Source organism: Babylonia areolata, chromosome 1, assembly GCF_041734735.1.
Source record: "Babylonia areolata isolate BAREFJ2019XMU chromosome 1, ASM4173473v1, whole genome shotgun sequence".
NCBI classification, from domain to species: Eukaryota; Metazoa; Mollusca; class Gastropoda; order Neogastropoda; family Buccinidae; genus Babylonia; species Babylonia areolata.
The window spans coordinates 33,273,944-33,295,295 of NC_134876.1; the positions used below are offsets into that span (position 1 = coordinate 33,273,944).

A 21,352-nucleotide genomic window follows, 5' to 3' on the forward strand; every position below is an offset into this window, starting at 1 on the left:
CTCCCCACCCCACCCCATCCCCATAAAAAAAAAAAAGACAGAACCCTCTTTCCCCTTCCCGAAATATTCGGTCCTTGACCTCTTTCAAGCTTTTTCTTTTTTTCTTTTTTCTTTTTTTTTCCGAAATACTTGAACACACAATCAAAAGAGTTAACCTCCCCAGTCCCCCCACCCCACCCCACCCCCTCTCCCGCACAAAAGAAAAGTTATCATGTATAGAGCCTGTGTTGTTGTTGTTAAGGCAGCTGACAGGAGGCCTCTGTTCGGTGCCAGAAGTGTACATCTTTCATCGTTTTTCCGTCTCTGCCGTCTGTCACACCTTGGTGCCAAGAGAAAGAGAGAGGGAGCGGAGGAGGGGCGGGGGGGCGAGGGGCGTTGGGGGGGGGGGGGGGGCTGAGGGGAGGTGGGGGAGAGGGGATTAGAATGAGAGAGAGAGTGGGAGGGGTGAGGGAAATCGAGAGAGAATGTGTGAAATAGGTGTGTGAAGTGAGTGTCTGAGGGCAGACGAGACACACACACACACACACACACACACACACACACACACAGAGGGAATGTTCTGTGCATGTGTGTGTGTGTATGTGTGTGTGTGAGAGAGAGAGAGAGAGAGAGAGAGAGAGAATGATAGATGTTGTGTGTGGAAGTGAGAGAGAGAGAGAGAGATCAAGTGGTAGAAGTATGTGGTGTGTGTGTGTGTGTGTGTGTGTGTGTGTGTGTGTGTGTGTGTGATCAAGTGGTAGAAGTGAGAGAGAGAGAGAGAGATCAAGTGATAGAAGTATGTGGTGTGTGTGTGTGTGTGTGTGTGTGTGTGTGTGTGTGTGTGTGTGTGAGAGAGAGGAGAGAAGTCGTTAGAACGTGGATTAGAAGCGACAAGACGCAAAAGTGTGCTGTTATACACTGCATGGAACAACGTGTGGTTTGCGGGGTTTTTGTTGTTGTTGTTGTTGTTTTGTTTTTCTTTTTGTTTGTTTGTTGGTTTTTTTGTGTTTTTTTAAACCACTGAAGCCTTTTTTTTTTTTTCTTTTTCTTCTTCAAACCATTATTCAAATTTCCGACTGCTTGTGTTTAGCGGTGCTTTTGATTGTATGTGTTGGACTGGAGAGAGAGAGAGAGAGAGAGAGAGAGAGAGAGAGAGAGAGAGCTGTGAAGTTATTTTTGTTGGTGGTGCTGCTGCTCCTGCGGTCCTTTTAGCTGTGTAGCGTGTCAGGGTTGCGGCTGTGGGAAGTGGGGGGCGGGGTGAGGGTTGAGGGTGGTCAGAGGGACGTGTAATAACATGCAGTTTTGTCAGTCAGTGAGTTCCTTTCTCCCCCACCCCCATCCCCCATCTGTCTGTCTCTCTGTCTCCATCTGTCTCTCTCTCTGTGTGTCTCTCTCTCTCCGTCTGTCTGTCTGTCTCTGTCTCTCTCTGTCTCTGTCTCTCTCTTTTTCCTTATTTATGTTCTTGTATGACCCCCTTCAGTAAGGGGCTTTGGCCTTAATCTGAATAAAACATCGTTATCATTATCATTATCATTATCTCTGTCTCTCTGTCTCTGTCTGTCTGTCTGTCTGTCTGTCTGTCTGTCTCTCTCTCTCTCTCTCTCTCTCTCTCTCTCTCTCTCTCTCTCAGAGTGTTCAGAGTTCTAAGTTCTCTCACCTATTCAATCACTCCGTCACCCCAACCCCCTCCACTCCTCCTTCTTGCACACCGACGCCTGTGTACACGCCTCTTGAAGCACACAACACATCTGTGTGATGCACACACGCACGGTCGGCACTGCGGGTGTGTCTAGCGTTGGTTTGCGTGTCCCTCAGTCTGTCTACCTGTCTGTCTGTCTGCCTGCCTGCCAGGTTGGTGTGTATATTTATGCTTGTTTTTACGAAGCTGTTGCCACCGGGAGATCAACAGAAACGCAGAGCGCCGTGTCAGTGGATGTGGTTGCGCAATGCCAGGAACGAATCATTGAGACTGAGACTGGTGCGAACAGGTGTGTGTCTGTTAATAAAGAGTAGGATGTCTTTCTCTGTGTGTGTGTGTGTGTGTGTGTGTGTGTGTGTATGTGTGTGTGTGTGTGTGTGTCTGTGTGTGTGTGTCACACACTGACACGAACACATTGGCTGACACACACACATACCGTGGCTTTGCCGGCACTCACGCACGCACACGCACACGCACACATACACACACATGTCACTTTAATGAATAGGCGTTAAATAAAATATGATCAACACATACACACATATACTCATGCACACACACATGCACACACGCACGCATTTACACACATGTAAACTCACATGCGCACATCATAGTATACACGGCGCAAAGACTACACACAATCACGCACGCACGTACACTCACCCCCCCCCCCCCCACACACACACACACACACACACACAAAACACGTGTCAGTCAGTCAGTCAGTGTCTCCTTGCCAGCAGCCGGGACGACCTCCACCTGACATACAGAGGAGAGAGAGGAGAGAGAGAAAGAGGCAGCAGAACTAAGGGTTGAAGGTCGACTGAGCAGAGAAGTCAGTAAGGCAGAGCGAGCAGAGTATTGCAAGCAGCAATAGAGAAGAAGGAGGAGAAGATGGAGGCAGCGGCCTCTCGCTAGTAGAGAGAAAAGCTGGCAGCTTGCCTGCCCCACGCTGAACTTCTACTGGAAACAGTGGGGGTCGGGGAGGGTGCGGGTGAGATGTAAGGGGTGTCGGTGGGTGGGGAGGGTGTGGAGGGGGGAGGGCGGGCGATGGTATACACACACACGCGATGAGAACACACGCATTGATATACATACTCATGTACTCACACATACACGCACACACACACACACACACGCATGAACACACACACATTGGTACACACACACACACACACACACACACACACACTCACACACACACAAACATACGCACATGCACTCACCGGCTCACACACACCGCACACATACACACGCAACACACACACACACACACGAACGCACACACGCATGCACGCACGCACTCACACATACATCTCTTTTTCTGACACTTTCTCCCACTGTCTCTCACAGGCCTCTCCTCCCGTTCTCATCCTCTCTCTCTCTCTATCTCTCTCTCCCTCTCTGTGCACACACAGACGCTGCATACACACGTACCACATACATACATACACAAAAACTACACACCTGGTAAGATTCAGCTCTCCTCACCCTTCACTCCCCCCCCCCCAGTCCCCATCACCACCACTACCCATCCACCCCTACAATCATCACACCTTCCCGCCCCCTCACAGGATTCCTTCACCTTCAGGTGCTGGCACCGGCGACTGGCATGCTGCTGTAGTTAGGATTATCTCAAGTTTGCATGATCAAAGGTTTGAGCCCAGTTCACAAATAAACACACACACACACACACACACACACACACACACACACACACACACACACACACACACACACACACACACACACACACACACACACACAGAGAGAGAGAGAGAGAGAGAGAGAGAGAGAGAGAGAGAGACCTAGTTAGGTACTTTTTATTTCAAGCGAGATAAAACATGAGTGGGCAAACTCTCTCCCTGTCTCTGTATGTCCGTCTGTCTGTCTGTTTCTCTGTGTCTCTTTCGGTCACTCTTATTATAGATTATAATCGTGGGGTATTGTGATGATAATTGTTATTGATATCAGTGAATATTATGATCATGCTAATTCAGTTGATGATGATAATGATAATAATGATTACAGATCATAATCGTGGGGAGAATAACAAAGATACAGGCTATCATCATCATCATCATTGTTGGTGGTGGTGGTGGTCGTGGCGGCGGTGTTGATGGTAGTTGTGTTATTATTGTTATTGTTATTACTATTATTATCATCATCATTATCATTATCACCACCATCACCATCATTGATATTATCATTATCGTTTGATATTATCACTAATGCCACGGTGAATGGCAAGCGCGCTCGCGTGCGCGTCGGTGTGTGCGCTCTTTTCCTATCATTCTGTTTGTTCTTCCTGTGACCGCCACTACTTAGAAACCCTCTCAGCTCTCTTCACTCTTCAGAGCTGGACACGCCTGACGCCCTGACAGCAGCAGTGACTGTGACTGTTACAGTGACGGTGACGGACCTGTTTGGTTCCTGTTCTAAACAACACAACAGCACGTGTGCATGCGTGCTGCAGCGGTGTGACTCATGCGCTGAGGGCGTTGCATTGTTAACTGTTTTGCTGGAGGCGGAGTCTTTTTTTGTCTTGTATGTGTGTGTGTGTGTGTGTGTGTGTGTGTGTGTCCTTGTCTCGCGATGGCTTTCTAGTCATGTGCGTGGTTCTTCCTGATAATATCTTTGTGTCTCATTGTCTATCTGTGAATCTGCTACAGTCTCTGTAGTTGCTTCTGTCTATGTAACTGTGCTCCAGCTGCTGTCTGTTTTTTTGCTATTCTCTCTCTCTCTCTGTGTGTGTGTGTGTGTGTGTGTGTGTGTGTGTGTGTGTGTGACTGTATCTGCTACTGTCTGTGTAGATGCTATTTTATGTTTTCCGGCTGGCCAGCTCAGTGTCTCAGCGACAGCTTTGCCAGTCTGTCAACATATTGTCCGTCTGTCTGTCTTCCTGAATGTCTGTTCTAGCTCCAGCCAGGCTATTTGCTTGTCTGCCTATCTGTTTATCTGTCTGTCTCATTTTTCAGTGAAACATAAACTATACATTTATTCATTCCTTCAGAGCCAAAAGGGCTCCAAACAGTCTGTCAGTTTAGAGCTGTGCCACTGGCAGTGCACGTGATCCAGTACTCGACCCAGAGGGCATTGTACAGTTAGCTGTTTCACAACTCTGGTGCTGGTGTCAGTACCTATTCACGTTTTGGAGCCACAGGGCTCAATACACTTTGTCGCTTTTTTAGCTCTACCTGTGTACCCGTTATGTATCAGAAACTCCACTGAGATAGTTTCCCACCATTTCAGAGCTGCATTCCTTTACCTCGAGCTGCAGGGCTCTATAGCATTTACCGATTTGCTACTGCTGAAGTGACTAAGCAGCAGTGCAGGGTCTCCTCTGTCTGGTGTGTTGCCTTCTGGCCTCCCAATGTTGATAGCTCCATGTGGACTGCCGGCTCCGGCACTGCGACAGACGAACCTGTGTGCGTCAGTGTATTTTGGAACTCGGAATGAGCGGCGTGGTAGTAATGCCACACGAAAGGGTGCAGATAATATGACATGAATAAAGAAATAAGTAAATAATTAAATGAATAACTAACTAACTAATTTAATAAAGTTTCCAATTTAGAGCTCCCGCTGCCTGTGTGCCTTATCCATAACGCACTCACGGGTGGAGGGAGGGGGATGGAGTGGGGTGGAGGCTCATCGTGGTTTGCCCATGCAGGTAGATTTCCTGAATGACAAAAAGAAAGAGAGCCCGTATGGCCCCAACATGATACAGGTGGGTAGGGTGGTAGCTGCTCAGGTAGTGTTGACTGATCAAGTCCAGGTGTCGTTTGGTCAGCTTCAGCAGTCATCCCCGTGTGATTCATGGTCAGCTGACTGGATGTCGGGGCTTGTGTGTGTGTGTGTGTGTGTGTGTGCGTGCGTGTGTGTGTGTGTGTGTGTGTGTGTGCGTGCGTGTGTGTTTGCATATGTATATGCGTGCGTGTGTGCGTGCATTTTATGCATATGCATGTGTGCCCCATACTGACGACAATAATGGCCCAGTCGCGGAACCAGACTGAGTGAGCGACTTTCCCAGAGTGGAGCAAGCCACCATACACGTCCCTCCAATGACAGTCCCCCATGAATGTGCCGACACTGAAGACCTCGACAAGACTCATCCAAAACGTGGAAGTGGAGGGGTATCGAAACTGAAGTCACCATGGGAACACGACATGAAGGGCCACATAATTTGGGACGTTTTTATATTAATGATGAAGTAGGAGGCGAAGGATGACGATGATGATGATGATGATGATGCTGTGGCGGTCCATTTAGGTTTGGAACAACATGACACGGCTGTACTCTACAACTTCCTGTCATAATGATATCCCGGCGTTAACCAGGCCCGAGAGATACAGACACTTGCAGTGGCGGTAAGGAACTTAGAGCAACACGCCCAAAGACAGCGGCGAAGTGGATAATACTCGACAGTGTGGTCCCAGTTTCCCCATTTAAGTCTGTATGTAGCACACTTACCTCTGGGTTGGAGCCGGCTGCGGGCCAAAAAAACAATCCACCTCCGCTGGGTTTCGAACCCGCGTCCTTCCAGCCGACGCTAATCACTTCGCCACGGTGCTGGTATAGATAGATAGATAGATAGATAGATAGATAGATAGATAGATTCACACACATTTGAGAGAGAGAGAGAGAGAGTGTGTGTGTGTGTGTTTGTGTGTGGTCTCTGCCAGTGCATGTTCCTGTTCCAGAGTCATTAGCTGACGTCGCTGGCTGCTTTTCAATTAAGCAAGCAGGTAGGTAGTGAGCTGGCTGTTACATTCGTTTGCTGGTTAGTTCGAAAAACTTTTTTTTTATAATCAACACACACGTGCCAGAGTGAAATGAATATATATCTTTACCAGTGGTAACAGTAAATGTTCTGCCCCCCCCCCCCCCCCCTTTACACTGTCTCTGAAGAATGTTTAAATTCTGTCCCTCCGCAAAGACATGTTTTGCAGTCTTCTTACCTTTAGAGGCAAAATTAAATCTCTGTGTACTTTTTTTCAAATAATTCGAAACTCTTTTTTATTTTTTTAAAATTTTTATTAAAGTTTCGTTTAGGTCTATTTGATACTAGTAGGCTTTGCGAAATAGAATCTAGCAATGGTGCAAGTTTAATGTCAGTCTAACGTTTAAACTTTCCCTCCATGATAAGCCACGGTAAAAAAAAAAAAAAAAATCTGACTGTTGGTCTATTTTAAAAGACCATCAGCAGACCATTGGCTACCTCTTTATCATAAGTTACAGTTACGAATATTATATATATCTGCCTTTCTTCTGTTCTCCTGTACTCTATTTCTTATATACTCTTTTCGATACCTGATATCCATTGTCGCTCGCGCAGCATACTGGATGTAACATGCGAACATTCCGCGAATAATCTGATCACCCTTGTGTCTGACAAGATTAGGGCAGACCAGAAATTGCGGATGAGGTCCGTATCGGTGACGTAATCGGTTGCGGAGACAAGGAGGTGGAAGAGATGAGTCAGTCCTCGCTCTGAGAACTTGCTGATGATAGCGCTCCCCTCCCCTCCCCTCCCAACTCCCCCTCAGAACCCTCCACCCCCTTCCTCACAATGATTCAGTCTTTTGCAACTACTGCCAGCACAAATGCTGCATATGATTATATCACTCGCTGTCCCAATTTCCCTAACGCTGTAGAGTGTTCGCTGTACTCTTTGAAAGAAAAGGAAATCTTTGAATCTTATGAATGACTTTCCCTCCATAGCTGCTCAAATTCCATAAGGTTGTAAGATGTATTCACAACGTTTGTTTCACTCTGAAGAAGAAACAAAAATCTTTGAACTTTGAATCTAATGGACAGCTTTTTCCCCACACATCCGTTCAACACAGCTGTGTTCATCAGTTCCGATGGCTTGACCTCACAATCGGCTGGTTGTATTCACATTTTACGGTTGAGTCCCACCCCGGGTCTTTTGGCCGGAGTGTTGTGGGGTGGGGATGGGGGGAGAGGGGGCACCCACCCAGGGAGTGAGGAAGACTGTCAGTCCCATCACTGACCCCCACATTGACAGCAGATGAAGGCAGGCAATAGGTAAGTCCAGTTTAGTGTAATGTACCCGGCAATCGAACACAGAAATGACATTGTTCTGTTCGGGAACGAGACTACACTATGTATAGTTTTTTTTGTTTTTTTTTCTTTTTAAACAAAGACAGACAGACGTATACATAAAAGTAAAGCAAATATCAAAATTGTCTTCATCCGCATGTTAACACAACAGGCAACACATGTATTGGGCGTGCTCGCATCGTGTAGCCAACGTTTTGTGAAACAGTTCCAAGACCAACTGATTACCACGCAAAAATCGAAAGGCCATAAAGTACAGAAAAAACAACAACAATTTTGTTTTTACTTTTTGTGCGGGAATGCATAAAAGTACTTCACCACAACAAGTTCGCAAACACGCGAAGGAACTTGCGTCTGAAAATCTGTGAGCCTCGTATAAAGTCAAGTCCAAGTGCAGTCTCAATTCTACGTTTGTTTTTTTGTTTGTTTTTAAACACATTACATTCTCGTCTCAATCCTGCGTTTGTTTGTTTATAAACGCATCACGACCAGCGCCATGCATCGTGCTAACACGTACCATTCATTAATTCACAAACCAGAAACTATTCAGTTTTTCGCTTCTCCGTGACCATTTTTTTTTAAGTTCACCCAGTAACCCTTTGACGATCCGTTACTACAGTCAAGGGCCATATGAGATGTAGCAGAACACTATCCTGTTTCCGAAAACGCGTGTCACTCTTTCCTTACATTCATGAAAAACTTTTGAAATAAGAGGGAACCAGGGTGAAATTATCAGCGTTTCGTCGAAAATTGAATAACGTTACTACTGATATTGTGTTAATGGAGGTGGGTTGTTTCGGCATGGGGCCACCATGATCCCAGTCAATACAGTATCCGTTATCGTCAGTGGAGAAGACATTTACGGACACGACAGGTCATTACTAATTTAGCCAGCTTCTTCTTCCCCTCTTGGTGGGGTGTTGTTAGTGATAAGGACCTCCGAAAACGGAGTATGGCTGCCTATATGGCCCGGTAAAAACGATCATACACATAAACGCCCACTTGTGTACATACGAGTGAACGTGGGAGTTGCAGCCCACGAACGAAGAAGAAGAAGAGGTTAGTGATAAGTGATGTACGGTTATGTTATGTCTGTTTGAATGCAAGTCTCTCTGTGCTCCACTCCCCCCCCCCCCCATCCCCCGCCATCTCTGTATCTGTTGCTGTCTCTTTATCTGTGTCTCTGTCTCATTCTGCCTCTGTCTGTCTGTCTGTATCTATTTATCTATCTGATTCCTTCACTGCGTGGGGTCCTCCTTCCATCTCTGCCTTGTCTACCTGCATCCCTATCTCTCCCTTCCCCCCACCAGCTTTTCTCACGTCCTCATTCTCTTCTGACAAAAACGCCACTGTGAGACAGAGAGATACAGGAATCTTAAACAACAACAACAGCAACAACTGACCGTGCCATGAGATACAGATACACGTATCAATAAAAAGCGACAGCTAAGTCGCGGAACACGAGGGACCTCCTTGAAAACCACCAACGTGAACGGGTTATTTTTAGCTCTTCTTCCAGTCTGCAGTACTGTTTCCTCTAATCTCTCGTACCCCATGCCCCCACCTCCACACCCTCCACCACCACCACCACCACCACGACCCCAGCTATTCCGTCGCTTCTGCTGTTTTCTACAGTGCTCTTTCATTTATTCATTTCATTTAATTCATTCTGCGTTGCAGAAGTATTAATGGTACGATGTGCATACCGGCTCAAGTTGTGATTTGTTTCAAAGATGCTCTGAAATTGAGTTGTGAATAGTATGTCACATTTCGCCGAGACAGGCCAGTCATGACAGGATATCTGCCTTTTTTATTTTGGTGTTGTTTTTTTCGCCTGGTTTTGTTTCCTTCTGACTGCCCTTTTGACTCTGTGTGTGTGTGTGTGTGTGTGTGTGTGTGTGTGTGTGTGTGTGTGTGTGTGTGTGTGTGTGTGTGTGTTTGTGTGTGTGTGTGTGTGTGTTGGGGGAAGAGAGGAGGGCGTCTGGTGAATGGGTGGACGTGCAGATGTATGTTTGTGTATGTTGGCATTCCAAAGTCTGCCGAAATGCCTTTGTCATTACGAATGTAATCTTCGGGTTGCTCGATAGATGTTGTCTTTTTTTCTCTCCCGTGCTTCTGTTTCGAATCATTTCCAAACGAAGCGCGGGACGCCCGTCAGATAACGTGGAAAAGTGCCCACGTGTACTGCAGGACCCTATTTCCTGTCAGAAAATCTTATTCCACGGGGAAACATTGAGTTCTTCAATGCTTATTTCCCATTGTGATTCAGCCCTCAGGATATTCTGAGCTCTTTACAAGGAACAGTGCACCTTCACAGCACACTCCCTCTCTCTCTCTTTCTCTCTCTCTCTCTCTCTCTCTCTCTCTCTCTCTCAGGGGCTATGGCCTATAATGAATGAAGTATTCGCATTCGCATTCGCATTCTCTCTCTCTCTCTCTCTCTCTCTGAAACACACACACACACACACACACACACGTGCGCGCGCGCACACACACACACACACCCACACACACACACACACACACTTCAGCAACAGACGCAGAAAGAAAGAAAGAAAGATAAGAAGCTCTTTGAGTACCCAGGCATCAAAAGGACTTGCTCTCCAAGGCCACTTACTCACAGTGTACTTCTCGTGTAGGTGGATGCAGGCAGGTGTTTAGACTTACGGTTCTGTGTACTTTGCAGCCACTGGTCACCTTCAGACCTCCTGCCTATCCTGCATCTTAACGGTGCTTGCCACAAAATCCCCCACCCCCACCCCCCTGCTTAGTTTTGTTCCAAGGGCTAAAATTCAGTTAGCCGTTTCTTATGTTTCAAACATTTATCAGAATGAGGGAGAATATTCTGTTCCACCGAAATCATAGAAAATAAAGGTGGGATATTTTGTTCTCTCTCTAATCATCATGGAGTGTCTCTCCGTTTATCGTCACATTCCACTTCCGCACGCAGAATTGTCTCACAGTGATCACCTGTTTCAGAACGTTTACTCACTCCTTCAGTCATACGTCATGGCACGTATATAAAATGTTAAATGTTAGAATCATCGCCAGGTTATACTGAGATGCTCTAGAGCTTTCAAACCTGGTAAGTCTGGATGGTGAGGCGGTTATGGTAGGACATGAACAAACTAGTACGTCTTCCATTTCCCATGTTCCAAAAAGTACTCCCTACATTTCATATTCCAAAAGCATATTTATATTCCAAAATGATGATAACAATAATGATAATGATAATAATAATGATGATGATGATGATAGTACTAATATATCAGAAGAGTCCCACCTTAACTCCTTAACTCCATAACTCTAAAACTACCCCATGTTTCATATCCCAGATACGTACCCACATTCTGTATTCCAAGGCTATCGGTGTATGTTTGCTTCCGCATTTCTTTGTTCCAAATCCGAAATCCCCACGGTGTTCTTTTTATATCTCTGTGAAATATCATCTTTTACATATTCATCATTTTCAAAAACTAATATCATTTCCATCTTTCACGCTTACAGTCGAATTCTGTATTTTGACACGCTTTCATTTATGTGAATGGTAACTGAAGAAGTTGTTATATCTGACACTGTTCGGCGTAATTTTGAATAACAACAACAAAAATTCGCGTGTGGTGTTTATTAATGACAAAGCTCAGATTTACACCCCTGGCTAGAAGATGGAGAGGCAAGAGAGACTATTTTGTTTGCCCAGAAATTCGACAGGCTGTCGCTGATATTGGCCTACCTGTTTAGGAAATCCCCCTCCCCCCCCACCCCCTTGTGTTGTGTACCAGTTGTCTTGGTCTGCACTTCGTACAGTACTGACATTTCCAGTGCTTTTACAAGGCTTCAGGGCACGGACAGCTTTGTGTGTCTGCGTGTGTGTGTGTCTGCGTGTGTGTGTGTCTGCGCGTGTGTGTGTGTGTGTGTGTGTGTGTGTGTGTGTGTTTTGTGTGTGTGTGTGTGCGTTTGTTTGTTTTTGTTTTTTTTTATTGATATGGATACTTATATAGCGCCTATCCTCCGTCGGAGACCAAGCTCTAAGCGCTTTACAAATACGGGGTCATTCACACAACAGGCTGCCTACCTGGGTAAAGCCGACTGACGGCTGCCACTGGGCGCTCATCATTCGTTTCCTTTGTTATTCAATCATATTTCAGGCACGCACACATACACACTCAGACAAACATGTAACATTTAACATTTTACGTGTATGGCCGTTTTGTTTATTTACCCCGCCATGTAGGCAGCCATACTCCGTTTTCGGGGGTGTGCATGCTGGGTATGTTCTTGTTTCCATAACCCACCGAATGCTGACATGGATTACAGGATCTTTAACGTGCTACTTTGATCTTCTGCGTATACACACGAAGGGTGTTCAGGTACTGGCAGGTCTGTACATATGTTGACCTGTGAGATCGGAAAAATCTCCACCCTTTACCCACCGGGCGCCACCGAGATTCGAACCCGGGACCCTCAGATTGAAAGTCCAACGCTTTAACCATTCGGCTATTGCGCCCGTGTGTGTGCGTGCGTGTGTGTGTGTGTGTGTGTGTGTGTGTGTGTGTGTGTGTGTGTGTGTTTTCTTTCGTAATTTTTCCTGGTTTTTCCTGTCTTTGATGCTGCGGTGAAGCTGGACGCTTCCTCCTTGCACAGAAAGTGGACAGGGGGCGGAGGCTGTCTGCTCGCCGTTGTAGGGCTGGCTGCTTTCGGTTGTTTGTTGGAGTGTCCACTGTTCGACTTTTAATTAGAGGACCATTTTTGTCCAGTCCGGTTTACTTACGCGTTGGTATGCTATGGTATTGGAAACATCTTGAATAGTTTGTTGTATCGTTGAGCGCTGGTACTTTTTTCCACCCTTTTATTTTTCTTTAAAAGAAAAAGATTGCACTTGTCCGTTTTCATGCATGCTTTTGTGTGTCTGTGAATTTTGTGTCGCTTACTGCCTACCTGCCTGTTTATCTCTCTTTTCCACCCTCTTTTTTCCCCCTTCCCATCTCTCTCTCTCTCTCTCTCTCTCTCTCTCTCTCTCTCTCTGTGTGTGTCTCTGTCTGTCTGTCTGTCTGTCTGTCTCTCTCTCTCTCTCTCTCTCTCTCTCTCTCATTATCCTGGTATCTATATCTTTCTATCTCCGTCTCTTTCTTCCCACTGTCTGTCTGTCTGCCTCTCTCTCTCTCTCGCTTGCTCGTTGGTATTCCTGCGGGTATGTGGATGTATGTATCTATGTATGTATTTATGTGCGCGTGTGTGTATGTATGTATGTATGTATGTATGTATGTGCGCGCGTGTATGTATAAATGTATGTATATGTACGTGTGTGTGTATGTATGAATGTATGTATGTACGTACGCGCGTGTATGTATGTATGTAGGTATGTATTTATGTACGTACGTATGTATGTAAGTGCGAACGTTTGTGTGTATGTATGTATGTATGTATGTATGTATATTTATGTATTTGTTTATGACTGTATGTTTCTGTTCGTTTCTCTGTGTGTCGATGTTTGTGTCTCGCTGTGTGTATGTGCTCAAACAGGTGTTGTTGGCCCGTTGCCCGCAGTGTTGCTGTCTGGAGGTAACAACCTATTACTGTCGCTTTCCAGTGCTGCCACGAAACTAGCTGAAAATAGCAACCCTTTTTATACCACGATATCTCGAATAAACCGAAAAACGAAACGACACAACATACACTTCTCTATTTTATAAACGTAACTGTAGAGTTTATTATTCTTATTTAAAGAGTCATCTTTCCTGTGGAGTTCCCTCATTTGATAATGATGTTTTTTAAACTCATGTTCAGAATCATTAAGTAAATGACGTTTATACATCTGGTTACAAGGAACGTCGCCTCCTGAAATAAATTATAGATTAAACAAATACAAATATATAGGTGAAGTCAGAATCCGATCAAGAAGTAGATCGATCACTCTAAAGAGCCTAAAGATAGTATTATTATATTGTATTACTCTTTTGTCACAACAGATTTCGCTGTGTGAAATTCGGGCTGATCTCCCCGGGGACATAGCAGTGAGAGCGCCACCCTTTTATTTATTTATTTATTTATTTATTTTTTGTCTGCAAGTGTATTTGTTTTCCTGTCAAAATGGAATTTAATTCAAAACGTTGCCAGGGACAATCCATATAGCTGCCGTGGAATCTGTTACCTACGTTAGGTGCATGCTGCACACGGGAACTTGGTTTATCGTTACCGAATGACTAGCGTCCAGACCACTACTTAAGATCTAGTGGAGGCGAAGAAAATACTGGTGACTGTGGGAGTCGAACCAGCGCGCTCATGTTCTCTCGCTTCCCAGGCGGACGCGTTACCAGATGTCCAAATCTCCACATTACTCCGCTAAACTTTCAGGGGCCTTGATGGTCTTCAAGAAAGAGGGTTTTCTTGGTAACGGATGGTAATATCATCATCTTAGATGAACAGACTATAAATAAATAAACGAACGAACGGATGTTAACAAACAGAAGTCTTTAGCCTCTCTTAGAAATCTGAAGGTATTCTCGGAGTATCATCGTATCATCCCAAGGGTTTTCGTCACATGGGCTGTTTGCGTCTAAAACAGATAAATCCAGCAGACAGGGTACTTATATTTTTCAGATATTTTTGTTCATCATTCGCCACCGCCATGAAGCTTCCTCACCTGTCAAGGCGAAGTGGGCAGGATAGGAGCTCTGTACATAATCTGCAAAGGTACGGGATTTTTTTTTCCTTCATGTTTCCTGAAACGGTTGGCGGCCGTCGACTGATAGCTCCGCCATTTATCACAAAGCCTAGACAGGACCCACACCATATTTGTTTGTTTTATGCAACACGGTGTTGTGTGGAAATTGCCTTCAATGCATGCTAAGCTCCTGAGTAAAACATCCTTCTGAAGAGTTGGTGAAATCTTTCTAGAGCCTGAGTATGGCTGCCTGCATGCCAAGGAAATCATTGCTCGAGCTTGTACTTCTGTGTGATGAACAATCTGGTCGCCAGTAAAGAGAAAAACAACAGCCAATCGCAGAATCCTGTTTTCCTAAGAAATGCACGCTGTGACTCGGCATACATTTGCATGTGAGAGGTAATACACACTACAATATAATAACGCTTGTGACATAAGATTGAAAAGTGATTATTATCAAATACCACCCCAAGCATTCTTCCCCATTGGTCAACAGTCTGTTTTTTTCCTGATACCCCATATTCGGTGCACCCAGGTTGTTTCCGTTACCATCCCATTGCCAGCAGTCCTCAGGGAGCTACCACTGTCAGGTCGACAGTTACCTTCTCTCGCACGCCAACATGCCTGGCCCCAAGGAGAGTCGGTATTGTGAGACGGCTGATAAATATACACCTGCGAAGAAAAAGGGCAACTTTGCCACGCTTGAGACTGCGCTAACTGAGAACGGTGGGTTATTTGGATGGACTGGCATGTCTCCGTGTTGAAGCTTTTCCGGAGAACAACCCGTTTGTATGATCGGCGACTAACAGGGGGGTAAACATGACGACGCGTTTCATTATCACTGAGAGCGATTGCCTGAATTGCATCCTGTTTTCGAGTTATCCAGGTGATAATGAAGTTGATGATTATGATCATGTTGATGGTGATGACGATGATTTGATTAGCATCAGTATTGTTGATGGAGATAGGGTTGTTACTGATGTTGTTACAAGTCTGACCCTATACAATCAATCGAAAGTCATTGAGAGTTGCAACTCGGATCTGTATTGGTTTTGTTAATGGTCATGACGGTCGTGGCCATAATGAAAGTGATGCTGATGGTGATAGTGATAAGCACGCGTGCGTGTATTTATTTGCATATGTATGTATTTGTGAATGCGTGCACATGTGTGTGTGTATGTGTGTGTGTGCGTGCGTGTGTGTGTGTGTGTGTGTGTGTGTGTGTGTGTGTGTTTGTGTGTGATATGTGTTTTGTGCATGACTCATGAGAAAATGATTCACAGGGAATCAACTGCCAAGAACAAGCAACAACAACAACAAAAGAAAAAATATATATAAGACAAAAGAAAAAAATATGATCGAGAAGAAAAGGAAAAGCAGAAAGAATAAAATGCACAAGGAAACCCATCCTTACTCTTTATTACAGCACATCCACACAGCAACTCGGTCACGGGAGCTAGACACGACTGACAGAAAACAGACCGGCCAGAGGAACACAGCACAGGTAATAAGGGGTAGGTGTGCGGTCTGCACGCACTGACGCAGCCTGGTTGGTTCCACACCTGGAACACATAGACCTGCTGCCAGCGGGAGAGGGTTGCCTCCTCAGGTCCATCCCTGTTGCCCTTTGCCCAATCTGAGCCCCCCACCCCACCCCCTCTCCTCTGATCTCTCTCTGTTTGTCTCTCTGTCTCCCTCCCCCCCCCCTCTCTCTCTCTTCTCCTCCTCCTCCTCCACTCTATCACGCCTCCTTCCCCTTGTGGCCAAGCGAAAGTTATGCCACATTGCTTCTTTTGGTACATCGTGTGTGTAGGAGTTGGTTGGCCGGTTTGTCGTTTGGTACTTTTTTCGATGTTTCGGGTTGTTGCTGATTTAGATTGGTTTCGACTGTGTTTGGAGATTTTTTTGTTTTTCTTTTCTCTATCCCATTCTTCTCCTTTGTGTTTGGAAGTGTTTCGATTATTGAAAGTGCCAGCTCATTACTGTTTTTTTTTCTCCAACAGATACATTTCGTGGAAAGGTTGTTGGGAGCTCGACGAGTGAAAATCCTGTCTGTTTGTTGTTTTTTGTTTTTTGCTGTTGTTGTTTTTACATATTTAGGAGCTGTTTCGTGTGATACGATTATGTTCAGAAGAAGGTGCGGTGATTGTTCGTGACTATCTCATTGTAAGGGATGTTGACTGTGATGCTGTTGAACAGGGGAAGAGAAATTAGACATATTGCTTCTTGAATAGTTATTGCTGTGAAAACAGCAATAAATAGAATCAACTTTCTCCATTTACAAGGTACAGGGCTTCAAATCCATGCTGCTTATGCTACTGATTCAACCAGTACACAGGTAAATGAAAGATGCACTGGAACAAACTGTTTTTGGTTGGTTTGTTTGTGTGTTTGCCTGTTTGTTTTTAGTTGAAGTGGTTTCAGCATCTTTCCTTGTTAGATATTATTCGGTGTGTGGATACGGTCACTTTCGCTTTTTGATTATTTTCGTGTAACACGAAATACATATGAGAAAATGAAGAATAATTTTTAGTTGTTTTTTTTAATTACCAAGTGACTTTGACTTTCACGTGAATTTTGAAATAGTGTTTTGTTTTTCTTTGTGTTGCTATTTGATATTTTGTTATTTTTTCGGAAATGGGTAAGCCTGTTTCTCCGAAAACTGCAGTCAGAAGTGATCGGCTACTCCACGGTAGAAAGTGCCTCCATGTGTTTTAAGGTTCAAGCCGCGTGTGAAACTTGCCAACAACATATTTTTGAGACTGAATTGAGAATTCCTCTCACCCTCAACGCGCCCCACTTCACCCCCCCCCCCCCCCGCCCCCTCTGTCGCTCTGTGCCTTTCTGTCTGTCTGTCTGTCTGTCTCTCTCTCTCTCTCTGTCTCTCTCTGTCATTCTGTCTGCCCCCCCCCCCTCTCTCTTATTTTCTCTTCCAGTGTCTGTCTCTTTCCCTGTGTTTATCTGAACCCCCCCCCCCCCCCCCGCATCCCCCACCTCCCCTCTGTCTACCTGTCTCCTGTCTATCTCTTTCACTATCTCTGTCTGTCTGTCCGTCTGTCTGTCCGTCTGTCTCTCTCTCTCTCTCTCTCTCTCTCTCTCTCTCTCTCTCTTAGTCTCTCAGTTTCTCATTTTCTCTCTGTCTCTCGATTTCCCCCCGCCCCCTCTCTCTCTCTTGCTCTGTTCCCTTTTTGTCTCTCTCCGCGTGTCTGTCCGTTTCCTTACCAGTGTATGTCTCTTTCCCTATGTCTTTCTGACTCCACCCTCTCTCTTTCTGCCCTCCCCCTATCTGTATGTCTGTTTACCTTTATCCCTGTCTCCTGTCTGACTCTCTCTCTCTCTCTCTCTCTCTCTCTCTCTCTCGTTCACGTCCACGCACGAGCACTTTGTAATACATAAACTACATGAATGACATTATGTTATCTCAAACTTGTAGCCAACAAGAAAATAGAACGGAAACAGCTTTCTGGCAAGAATTTCCTCTCCTGACATGCCAGATCACTTTGGCAGAAAAAGAGCTGTGGAAAACTCGTGGACACGTTTAACTTCTTTACATTGATTCTTAAAGTAATAATAATAATAATAATAATAATAATAATAACAAATTATAAACAACTCAAACAAAGAACTAATCTCACAAGCCGTGATCTTATGTAACGTATAACGATTACGAACAGCAGTGTCTTACGAAGTCAGTGACCACAAATGGGATAAAAATGGGACTCACATGGTGCCTTGAGCGACAGCTTGTAGCGAGGCATGTAGTCTAGATGTGTATGTATGTAGACATGTATGCGAGTGACACGTGTGACGCCGCGCGCGTTCGATCAATCAGGTTTCTGAGTCAGTGGCTGACATCGTGTGTGGCCATTCTGAGGTCAAACACATGGTCATTAGTCGAGACTTCAGGGTTGTTTTTTTCTCTCGCCTCTGTCGGTCTGAGTAATGTCAGTCTGGGGGACGTGAGTGTGTTTATGAACAGTATGATGGCAGTGTTGGTTCAATAAGTGTTGGGTGCATCAGTGTCGTCGGTTGTTGTTTTATTTTCCAGACCGGGAGGTATGCATGAATAATATGTATATATGTATCATATCTATCTATCTATCTATATATATGTAATTATATATATATATATATATATATATAATTATATATATGCGCGTTTGTGTGTACGTGGCAAGTTGATTTTACGAGTGTGGATTGACACGGAACGGGAGAGAAAGAAGGGGGGAGGAAATGAAAGAGAGAGGGAGAGAGAGAGTCATTGCGATCTGTTGATCTCCTTCTGTCTGTCTGTCTGTCTGTCTGTCTGTCTGTCTGTCTGTCTGTCTCTCTCTCTCTCTCTCTCTCTCTCATTCTCAGTCTCTTCACCCCTGACAGAGAGAGATACTTTTAGAAGGTCTGCTTCTAAAGCACATCTTTTGAGCAAAATGCTGTGGAGTTTTGCCGAGATATCTTTTATACACTTGTTTCGATAAAGTTATCTTCATCTGTGTTATAAATATGTCTGTGTCGATGCTGACGAGTTCAGCCCCTCCCTGTTGTTCCACCCGGTACGAGATGTTGTGAGTTCAGTTTGCCTGCCAGCCTGTACACATCCTGTGAACATCAGTGCTGACAGTCTGTATGCTTCCCATCTCTAGCTATCTTGTATGCCCTGATGGTGGACCGCTTTTAGGGCTCGACCTGTTGGTTTCGTTAGCGAGGCAAGGCAAGAGATTTATTTCATGTGCCCCCCAGGAGGTATTGAAACATGTATGAACATCTTTTACACACATCATATAAATAACATGAGTGATGTAAAACACACACACACACACACACACACACACACACACACACACACACACACACACACAAGAAACAAAAGAATAAACAACTAACTGGGGGAAAAAAGCTGACACAAGCATAAAAACAAAAAATACTACACATTAACTTTCAATTTTTCCTTCGAAATAGACAATGTCTGCAAAGGATGGATTGGCAGCTGTTAGCTTGAACATGCTGTTTATATTTTTGTTCTATGTGTACAGTCTTCGCCCTTAAATAAACGTGGAGGGATAGAGTTAAAATTGATGTGTAATCTTTTAACTTGTTTCTTCCATTTTGTCCAAACGGATGTGTCCCAGCTCAAATATTTCTGCTTCGTCGTGCCTTTGTTCTACACATGTCTTCGCCCCTCCCGTTATGATTTTGCTATTTCATCTTCTGGATTCCATTTTCATCTTTTTAACACTCTCAGGTGCCGTGTGTGTGTGTGTGTGTGTGTTAGGGGAGATGGGGGCGGGAGGGTGTGTGTGTGGGGGGGGGGAGTGGGGGGGGGGGGCGGAGAGGAGAGTGAAACAGAGACAGATAGAGAAAGTAAAATAATCACTCTGCTGAGAAACAAAGTTGACAAAGAGAACACCTCAAACCGAACGAGACCACGAAACTAAGCAGCCGACCACCCAGCGTCCTACAAAAAGCAACACTGAAACGACTGGTGTCAGGACACTGAGGATGATAGTTCACTGAGGATGATATGAATCAAGATCACCAACATCATTTACCTCACTGACAGCACCTGCATGGTCAGTGATCTAGAACACTGCATACACGGTGTCCTCACGCCTACAAACGAGTAGGTAAACAAACAAACTAAAAGAACGAAGAAGCAGGAAGCAGATGAGATGTAATCTAAAAATATTGAAAACAAAAATCTGTCATTCCATCCCCAGGCCCTGTAAATGTGGATTTTCACTCTTGAACTTTTCACTTAACTACATGTCAACTAATCTTGTAAACAGCGACCACCTCACAAACCCATTTCTCAGTACATAAAAACGGAAGAGATTGCGTAACACCTTAAGTTACGGTGAAAAGAAGAAAATCACGCTTTTTTTTTCTTATATCATTTGAAGCTATAGTCGTTGGCCTGTGTTTTACCTGGCACAGGTATTCTTGCAGGTAAAGGAAAGAGGAAGGAAGAGCGTGGGTGCGCGAGGTGTCTGAAATGCCATGGCGATGATACAGCCGCTGTGGCTGCTGCCTGCGCCTTCTCTGTTTACAAACATTCCTTGTCTGTCCACCTGTCTGTCTGTCTTTCTGTCTTTGTGTCCGTCTGTCTGTTTTCCTCTTTCGTTCTCCGATGGCTGATCTCACTGCGTCTCCTTGGAGGTGCCGACATTTTGTGTGCACAGCACAGGCGTGCACACACAAGTATTTTTGCAAATGGAGAAGTATGCATACGCCCATCCTGCCATCACATCTATATTCAGGCGCGAGGGCGACTGCACACACACACGCACACACACACACACACACACACACACACACGCGCGCGCGCGCGCGCGCGCGCTCAGTGGCTCCCTCATTCCATATTGGCTCCATCATATCCGAAAATGAACAGAAAAACAGGTGGGACCTGAAATACTTATCGCGCGTTATTCGTTGTCTGGGAAAGTGAGATCAGGGATCACGAAATTTCTCGATGATAGCAAAAGGGTTTGGCCATGAGCTGTTCTCAGTGGTTGTTTAATTAGTAAAACCATCCGAGCTGGGGTATATCTGCTCTGAACACGCCCAAACTAAATAATTTGTGTATATACATGTTATGCACCACACACACACACACACACACAGAGAAAACAAAAAAACAAACAAATAAAAAACGAATGCTCTCCTAACAGTTGACAACCGATGCATCGGATGCATCTTGGGATGCTATTAAAAAGTGTGTGTGTGTGTGTGTGTGTGTGTGAACTCGCTCGTGCTCGCTCGGACTCGGGGCCCGAACGACTGCATGCGGGAAAGCTCAAGGTACGGTGGCTCGCATAAATTCAAGATAAGGTGAATATAACATTATATTTGTAACCAACACATCGCAATCCCAAAGCAATATCCTGCGCTGTGCACAAGCAGCAAACCACCACACGCACCGCATCAACTGCTGA

General features: G+C 45.0%; 1 protein-coding gene across 8 annotated transcripts in view; it reads left to right on the forward strand.

Annotated features, from left to right (window-relative positions):
• The window catches only part of LOC143282031 (uncharacterized), a 101,595-nt gene that overhangs the window by 34,818 nt on the left and 45,425 nt on the right, over positions 1-21,352 (forward strand). Inside the window, exon 1 of one of the 8 annotated variants that reach the window (XM_076587520.1) lies at positions 16,300-16,761. The exons of the other annotated variants lie outside the window; for them this stretch is intronic. The gene's annotated coding sequence lies outside the window, so the exon portion shown is untranslated. Of the gene's footprint in view, positions 1-16,299; positions 16,762-21,352 lie in introns of those variants that run through there. 8 annotated transcript variants of the gene reach the window in all.